The sequence below is a fragment of the Pseudorasbora parva genome, chromosome 3 (genome assembly GCF_024679245.1).
Source record: "Pseudorasbora parva isolate DD20220531a chromosome 3, ASM2467924v1, whole genome shotgun sequence".
Classification (NCBI taxonomy): domain Eukaryota; kingdom Metazoa; phylum Chordata; class Actinopteri; order Cypriniformes; family Gobionidae; genus Pseudorasbora; species Pseudorasbora parva.
In genome coordinates this window covers 882,751-893,130 of record NC_090174.1, presented here as the reverse complement: position 1 = coordinate 893,130, position 10,380 = coordinate 882,751, and positions in this window count along the sequence as shown.

The window sequence follows — 10,380 nt, the reverse complement described above, 5'->3', positions numbered from 1 at the left end:
CATTAACATTACTGAACATTCACAGAATCATTTATTCAACTGATTTGTTCAAAGCATCTGATTCATTTAATAACGAAATGTTGCCCAATTAGCAAAGACACGTTTTAAAATGTGTGTTTTATTGTATATATTAACTTCTTGTTTATTGAACGTTTCCAGTATCATTTGCAATCAGGCTTATGTTCCTGAAAACAGCTCTATTGCTCTTATATGATATTGCCAGTGATGCCAGTAACGCGTTACTCTAATCTGACGACTTTTTTCCATTAGCGAGTAATCTAACGCGTTACTATTTCCAAACCAGTAATCAGATTAAAGTAATTGATCCAAGTCACTGAGAGTTACAATTTTAGTCATTTTCCCTAATAAAAAATAAAAAAATAAATATTTTTGCTTTCTTCTTGCATCTCGGGAAGAGTATTTTTTCAGGAAATATTTTTTTATTTCAACTGCGTTACTGTTAAAATGTACTTCCAATAAAGTGAGAGTTGGCAAAAAGGGTCGTCATTTCTGTGTTGAGGCGGCAACTGCTGAATGTAACTAATAAAGTAACTTGTAATCTTACTTAGTTACTTTTAAAATCAAGTAATCGTTACTTTTTAAAGGAGTAATCAGTAATCAGATTACTTTTTCAAAGTAACTGTGGCAACACTGGATATTGCTTAATTATATTTATATATTAAAAAAACGAAATCTCAGAATTTTTTGATCATTTATATTAATTTTAGGCATTTTTGAGACAATGCTGCATTGCTTTTAAACCAGACAGCACAGAAACAAAAGAAAATCACATTACAAAGAAGTTATTGATTGCATTTTACAGGCTAACATACAGGTTTAAACGCTCACACACACGCTAATATATTGGTTTAAACGCTCACACACACGCTAATATATCGGTTTAAACGCTCACACACACGCTAATATATCGGTTTAAACGCTCACACACACGCTAATATATCGGTTTAAACGCTCACACACACGCTAATATATCGGTTTAAACGCTCACACACACGCTAATATATCGGTTTAAACGCTCACACACACGCTAATATAACGGTTTAAACGCTCACACACACGCTAATATATCGGTTTAAACGCTCACACACACGCTAATATATTGGTTTAAACGCTCACACACACGCTAATATATCGGTTTAAACGCTCACACACACGCTAATATATCGGTTTAAACGCTCACACACACGCTAATATATCGGTTTAAACGCTCACACACACGCTAATATATCGGTTTAAACGCTCACACACACGCTAATATATCGGTTTAAACGCTCACACACACGCTAATATAACGGTTTAAACGCTCACACACACGCTAATATATCGGTTTAAACGCTCACACACACGCTAATATATCGGTTTAAACGCTCACACACACGCTAATATATCGGTTTAAACGCTCACACACACGCTAATATATCGGTTTAAACGCTCACACACACGCTAATATATCGGTTTAAACGCTCACACACACGCTAATATATCGGTTTAAACGCTCACACACACGCTAATATATCGGTTTAAACGCTCACACACACGCTAATATATCGGTTTAAACGCTCACACACACGCTAATATATCGGTTTAAACGCTCACACACACGCTAATATATCGGTTTAAACGCTCACACACACGCTAATATATCGGTTTAAACGCTCACACACACGCTAATATATCGGTTTAAACGCTCACACACACGCTAATATACAGGTTTAAACTCTCACACGCTAACATACGGGTTTAAATGCTCACACGCGTTAACATACGGGTTTAAACTCTCACACATGCTAACATACGGGTTTAAACGCTCACACACATGCTAACATACGGGTTTAATCTCTCACACACACTAACATTCGGGTTTAAACGCTCACACACGCTAACATACAGGTTTAAACTCTTACACACGCTAGCATACAGGTTTAAACTCTCACACATGCTAACTTACAGGTTTAAACGCTCACACACATGATAACATACGGGTTTAATCTCTCACACACAGGCTAACATACGGGTTTAAACGCTCACACGCGCTAACATACAGGTTTAAACTCTTACACACGCTAACATACAGGTTTAAACTCTTACACACGTGTTAACATACAGGTTTAAACGCTCACACACATGCTAACATATTGGTTTAAACACTCACACACACTAACATACGTGTTTAAACGCTCACACACACTAACATATGGGTTTAAACGCTCACACATGCTAACATACGGGTTTAAACGCTCACACACGCTAACATACAGGTTTAAACGCTCACACACACTAACATATGGGTTTAAACGCTCACACATGCTAACATACGGGTTTAAACGCTCACACACGCTAACATACGGGTTTAAACACTCACACACGCTAACATACAGGTTTAAACGCTCACACACGCTAACATTCAGGTTTAAACACTCACACACGCTAACATTCAGGTTTAAACACTCACACACGCTAACATACGAGTTTAAACGCTCACACACGCTAACATTCAGGTTTAAACACTCACACACGCTAACATACGAGTTTAAACGCTCACACACGCTAACATATGGGTTTAATCGCTCACACACGCTAACATATGGGTTTAAACGCTCACATACGCTAACATACGAATTTAAACGCTAACATACGGGTTTAAACGCTCACACATGCTAACATACGGGTTTAAACGCTCACACACGCTAACATACGAGTTTAAACGCTCACACGCGCTAACATACGGGTTTGAACACTCACGCGCTAACATATGGGTTTAAACGCTCACACACGCTAACATACGGGTTTAAACGCTCACACGCGCTAACATACGGGTTTGAACACTCACGCGCTAACATATGGGTTTAAACGCTCACACACGCTAACATACGGGTTTAAACGCTCACACACGCTAACATACGGGTTTGAACACTCACGCGCTAACATATGGGTTTAAACGCTCACACACATGCTAACATACAGGTTTAAACGCCCACACACGCGCTAACATATGGGTTTAAACGCTCACACACGCTAACATACGGGTTTGAACACTCACGCGCTAACATATGGGTTTATCAGCTCACACACATGCTAACATACGGGTTTAAACGCCCACACACGTTAACATACGGGTTTAAACACTCACGCACTAACATATGGGTTTAACGCTCACACACGCTAAAATACGGGTTTAAACGCTCACACACACGCTAACATACGGGTTTAAACGCTCACACACGCGCTAACATACAGGTTTAAACTCTTACACACGCTAACATACGGGTTTAAACACTCACGCACTAACATATGGGTTTAACGCTCACACACGCTAAAATACGGGTTTAAACGCTCACACACACGCTAACATACGGGTTTAAACGCTCACACACACGCTAACATACGGGTTTAAACACTCACACGCGCTAACATACAGGTTTAAACTCTTACACACGCTAACATACAGGTTTAAATTCTTACACACGTGTTAACATACAGGTTTAAACGCTCACACACATGCTAACATATTGGTTTAAACACTCACACACACTAACATACGTGTTTAAACGCTCACACACACTAACATATGGGTTTAAACGCTCACACATGCTAACATACGGGTTTAAACGCTCACACACGCTAACATACGGGTTTAAACACTCACACACGCTAACATACAGGTTTAAACGCTCACACACGCTAACATACAGGTTTAAACGCTCACACACGCTAACATTCAGGTTTAAACACTCACACACGCTAACATACGAGTTTAAACGCTCACACACGCTAACATATGGGTTTAAACGCTCACACACGCTAACATACGAATTTAAACGCTAACATACGGGTTTAAACGCTCACACATGCTAACATACGGGTTTAAACGCTCACACACGCTAACATACGGGTTTAAACGCTCACACACGCTAACATACAGGTTTAAACGCTCACACGCGCTAACATATGGGTTTAAACACTCACGCGCTAACATATGGGTTTAAACACTCACACACGCTAAAATACGGGTTTAAACGCTCACACACGCTAACATACAGGTTTAAACGCTCACACACGCTAACATACGGGTTTGAACACTCACGCGCTAACATATGGGTTTAAACGCTCACACACATGCTAACATACGGGTTTAAACGCTCACACACACGTTAACATACGGGTTTAAACGCTCACACACATGCTAACATACGGGTTTAAACACTCACGCACTAACATATGGGTTTAACGCTCACACACGCTAAAATACGGGTTTAAACGCTCACACACACGCTAACATACGGGTTTAAACACTCACACACACGCTAACATACGGGTTTAAACACTCACACACGCTAACATACGAGTTAAACACTCACACACACACTAACATACGGGTTTAAACGCTCACACACACACACTAACATACGAGTTTAAACGCTCACACACATGCTAACATACGGGTTTAAACGCTCACACACACACTAACATACGGGTTTAAACGCTCACACACGCTAACATACGGGTTTGAACACTCACGCGCTAACATATGGGTTTAAACGCTCACACACATGCTAACATACGGGTTTAAACGCCCACACACGTTAACATACGGGTTTAAACACTCACGCGCTAACATATGGGTTTAAACGCTCACACACATGCTAACATACGGGTTTAAACGCTCACACACACGCTAACATACGGGTTTAAACGCCCACACACGTTAACATACGGGTTTGAACACTCACGCGCTAACATATGGGTTTAAACGCTCACACACATGCTAACATACGGGTTTAAACGCCCACACACGTTAACATACGGGTTTAAACACTCACGCACTAACATATGGGTTTAACGCTCACACACGCTAAAATACGGGTTTAAACGCTCACACACACGCTAACATACGGGTTTAACCGCTCATACATGCTAACATATGGGTTTAAACGCTCACACACATGCTAACATACGAGTTAAACACTCACACACGCTAAGATACGGGTTTAAACACTTACACATGCTAACATACGGGTTTAAACGCTCACACACGCTAACATACGGGTTTAAACACTCACGCGCTAACAAACGGGTTTAAACGCTCACACACATGCTAACATACAGGTTTAAACGCCCACACACGTTAACATACGGGTTTAAACACTCACGCACTAACATATGGGTTTAACGCTCACACACGCTAAAATACGGGTTTAAATGCTCACACACACGCTAACATACGGGTTAAAACACTCACACACACGCTAACATACGGGTTTAAACACTCACACACGCTAACATACGAGTTAAACACTCACACACACTAACATACGAGTTTAAACGCTCACACACATGCTAACATACGGGTTTAAACGCCCACACACGTTAACATACAGGTTTAAACACTCACACACGCTAAGATACGGGTTTAAACACTCACACACACTAACATACGAGTTTAAACGCTCACACACATGCTAACATACGAGTTTAAACGCTCACACACATGCTAACATACGGGTTTAAACGCCCACACACGTTAACATACAGGTTTAAACGCTCACACACACGCTAACATACGGGTTTAAACACTCACACACGCTAAGATACGGGTTTAAACACTCACACACACTAACATACGAGTTTAAACACACACACACTAACATACGAGTTTAAACGCTCACACACATGCTAACATACGGGTTTAAACGCCCACACACGTTAACATACGGGTTTGAACACTCACGCGCTAACAAACGGGTTTAAACGCTCACACACATGCTAACATACAGGTTTAAACGCCCACACACGTTAACATACGGGTTTAAACACTCACGCACTAACATATGGGTTTAACGCTCACACACGCTAAAATACGGGTTTAAACGCTCACACACACGCTAACATACGGGTTTAAACACTCACACACACGCTAACATACGGGTTTAAACTCTTACACACGCTAACATACGGGTTTAAACACTCACACACGCGCTAACATACAGGTTTAAACTCTTACACACGCTAACATACGGGTTTAAACACTCACGCACTAACATATGGGTTTAACGCTCACACACGCTAACATATGGGTTTAAACGCTCACACATGCTAACATACGGGTTTAAACGCCCACACACGTTAACATACGGGTTTAAACGCTCACACACACACACTAACATACGGGTTTAAACGCTCACACACACACACTAACATACGGGTTTAAACGCCCACACACGTTAACATACGGGTTTAAACGCTCACACACACACACTAACATACGGGTTTAAACGCTCACACACACACTAACATACGGGTTTAAACACTCACGCACACACTAACATACGGGTTTAAACGCTCACACACGCGCTAACATACAGGTTTAAACGCTCACACACACACACTAACATACGGGTTTAAACGCTCACACACACACACTAACATACGAGTTTAAACGCTCACACACACGCTAACATACGGGTTTAAACGCCCACACACGTTAACATACGGGTTTAAACGCTCACACACATGCTAACATACGGGTTTAAACGCTCACACACACACACTAACATACGGGTTTAAACGCTCACACACACGCTAACATACGGGTTTAAACACTCACGCACTAACATATGGGTTTAACGCTCACACACGCTAACATACGGGTTTAAACGCTCACACACACGCTAACATACGGGTTAAAACACTCACACACACGCTAACATATGGGTTTAAACGCTCACACACATGCTAACATACGGGTTTAAACGCCCACACACGTTAACATACGGGTTTAAACACTCACGCACTAACATACGGGTTTAAACGCTCACACACATGCTAACATACGGGTTTAAACGCTCACACACGCTAAAATACGGGTTTAAACGCTCACACACACGCTAACATACGGGTTTAAACACTCACGCACTAACATATGGGTTTAACGCTCACACACGCTAACATACGGGTTTAAACACTCACACACACGCTAACATACGGGTTTAAACACTCACACACACACTAACATACGGGTTTAAACGCTCACACACACACTAACATACGGGTTTAAACGCTCACACACACACCAACATACGGGTTTAAACACTCACACACACACTAACATACGGGTTTAAACACTCACACACACACTAACATACGGGTTTAAACACTCACACACACACTAACATACGGGTTTAAACACTCACACACACACTAACATACGGGTTTAAACACTCACACACACACTAACATACGGATTTAAACACTCACACACACGCTAACATACGGGTTTAAACACTCACACACACACTAACATACGGGTTTAAACGCTCACACACACACTAACATACGGGTTTAAACGCTCACACACACACTAACATACGAGTTTAAACGCTCACACACGCTAAAATATGGGTTTAAACGCACACACACGCTAAAATACGGGTTTAAACGCTCACACACACGCTAACATACGGGTTTAAACACTCACACACGCTAACATACGAGTTAAACACTCACACACACGCTAACATACGGGTTTAAACGCTCACACACACACCAGCATACGGGTTTAAACACTCACACACACGCTAACATACGGGTTTAAACGCTCACACACACGCTAACATACGAGTTTAAACGCTCACACACGCGCTAACATACAGGTTTAAACGCTCACACACACGCTAACATACGGGTTTAAACGCTCACACACACGCTAACATACGGGTTCAAACGCTCACACACACGCTAACATACGGGTTTAAACGCTCACACACGCGCTAACATACGGGTTTAAACGCTCACACACACGCTAACATACGGGTTTAAACGCTCACACACACGCTAACATACGAGTTAAACACTCACACACGCTAAGATACGGGTTTAAACGCTCACACACACGCTAACATACAGGTTTAAATGCTCACACACAAGCTAACATACGGGTTTAAACACTCACACACGCGCTAACATACGGGTTTAAACGCTCACACACGCGCTAACATACGGGTTTAAACGCTCACACACACGCTAACATACGAGTTAAACACTCACACACGCTAAGATACGGGTTTAAACGCTCACACACACGCTAACATACGGGTTTAAATGCTCACACACAAGCTAACATACGGGTTTAAATGCTCACACACAAGCTAACATACGGGTTTAAACGCTCACACACAAGCTAACATACGGGTTTAAACGCTCACACACAAGCTAACATACGGGTTTAAATGCTCACATACTAAGATATGGGCTTAAATTTCTGTATTTTCTTTGACATATCAATCTCTCCTGCCATTGAAGCTAGATCTGTCTCTGTCAAAAAGAGATGCTTAAATGAGAACACTAATGTGCTGTTTATGAAGGCTTTATCTCTAAAACCAAGCATATCTACAGACTCTGTTGATTTTCTCCTTGACTCCTTTAACTCAAAAGTTAAGAGTGTTATTGATGATATTGCTCCTCTAAAAGTCAGGAAAAAGAGTACCAAACAAAAGGCACCATGGAGAAACTCAACAGCAGTTCAAATAATGAAAAGACAATGCAGAAAATCTGAACGCATGTGGCGGAAGACAAAACTTGTAGTCCATTATAACATCTATAAAGACAGCCTTCATGCTTTCAATATTGAACTAGGCAAAGCTAGACAGACCTTCTTCTCAAATATTATAAACAGAAACATTAACAACACGCGCACTCTTTTTGCTACTGTAGACAGACTAACCAACCCCCCGAGTCAGACTCCTAGTGAAATGCTCTCAGACAGTAAATGCAGTGAGTTTGCTTCCTACTTCTCAGAGAAAATCAATAATATCAGAAAGGCGATCAGCACATCCTCTAGTTGCTCTGGGGTCAGTCAGATCATGCCAAACCCTCGGAAAATTACCATGTCAGATTTCGAAGCAACTGACTGCAAAATTTTAGAAGACACAGTACAGCATCTTAAAACATCAACCTGCACCCTTGACGCACTCCCCACTTCTTTCTTCAAAAGTGTGTTTAACTGTTTAGAAGCAGATCTCCTAGAAGTGGTAAACTCCTCACTTCTCTATGGGACTTTTCCAAACTCCCTTAAAACTGCCATAGTTAAGCCTCTTCTGAAAAAGAGAAATCTGGATAACTCCATACTGAGCAACTACAGACCAATCTCAAATCTCCCCTTCATAGGCAAAATCATTGAAAAAGTTGTTTTTAATCAGTTGAACAAATTCTTACGCTCAAATGGATACTTTGACAATTTTCAATCTGGTTTCCGTCCACATCACAGCACAGAGACAGCGCTCATAAAGATTATAAATGATATTCGCTTAAACACTGATACAGGCAAAACTTCAATTCTGGTACAACTGGACCTCAGTGCCGCATTCGATACTGTTGACCACAACATACTTCTAGACAGGCTGGAAAACTGGGTCAGGCTTTCTGGGATGGTCCTCAGATGGTTCAGGTCTTAGAAGGGAGAGGTTATTATGTGAGTATAGGAGACCATAAGTCTGAGTGGACGTCCATGACATGCGGAGTCCCACAAGGGTCAGTTCTTGCACCTCTTCTGTTTAACCTGTATATGCTGCCACTGAGCCAAATAATGAAGAAGAACAATATTGCTTACCACAGCTATGCTGACGACACCCAGCTCTACTTAGCACTATCACCTAATGACTACAGCCCCATTGACTCCCTGTGCAAATGCATTGATGAAGTTAACAACTGGATGTGCCAAAACTATCTTCAGTTAAACAAAGACAAAACCGAAATCACTACATTTGGAAACAAAGATGAAATTCTCAAGGTGAACGCGTATCTTGAGGCTAAAGGCCTGATAACAAAAAATCAAGTCAGGAATCTTGGTGTGATTTTGGAGTCAGACCTGAGTTTCAGTAGTGATGTCCATCATAAGTGTATCTATCAATCATAAAAGTGCATCTATCCATCATAAAAGTGCATCTATCCATCATAAAAGTGCATCCATCCATCATAAAAGTGCATCTATCCATCATAAAAGTGCATCCATCCATCATAAAAGTGCATCTATCCATCATAAAAGTGCATCCATCCATCATAAAAGTGCATCCATCCATCATAAAAGTGCATCTATCCATCATAAAAGTTCATCCATCCATCATAAAAGTGCATCCATCCATCATAAAAATGCATCCATCCATCATAAAAGTGCATCCATCCATCATAAAAGTGCATCTATCCATCATAAAAGTGCATCTATCCATCATAAAAGTGCATCCATCCATCATAAAAGTGCATCCGTCCATCATAAAAGTGCATCTGTCCATCATAAAAGTGCATCTATCCATCATAAAAGTGCATCTATCCATCATAAAAGTGCATCTATCCATCATAAAAGTGCAT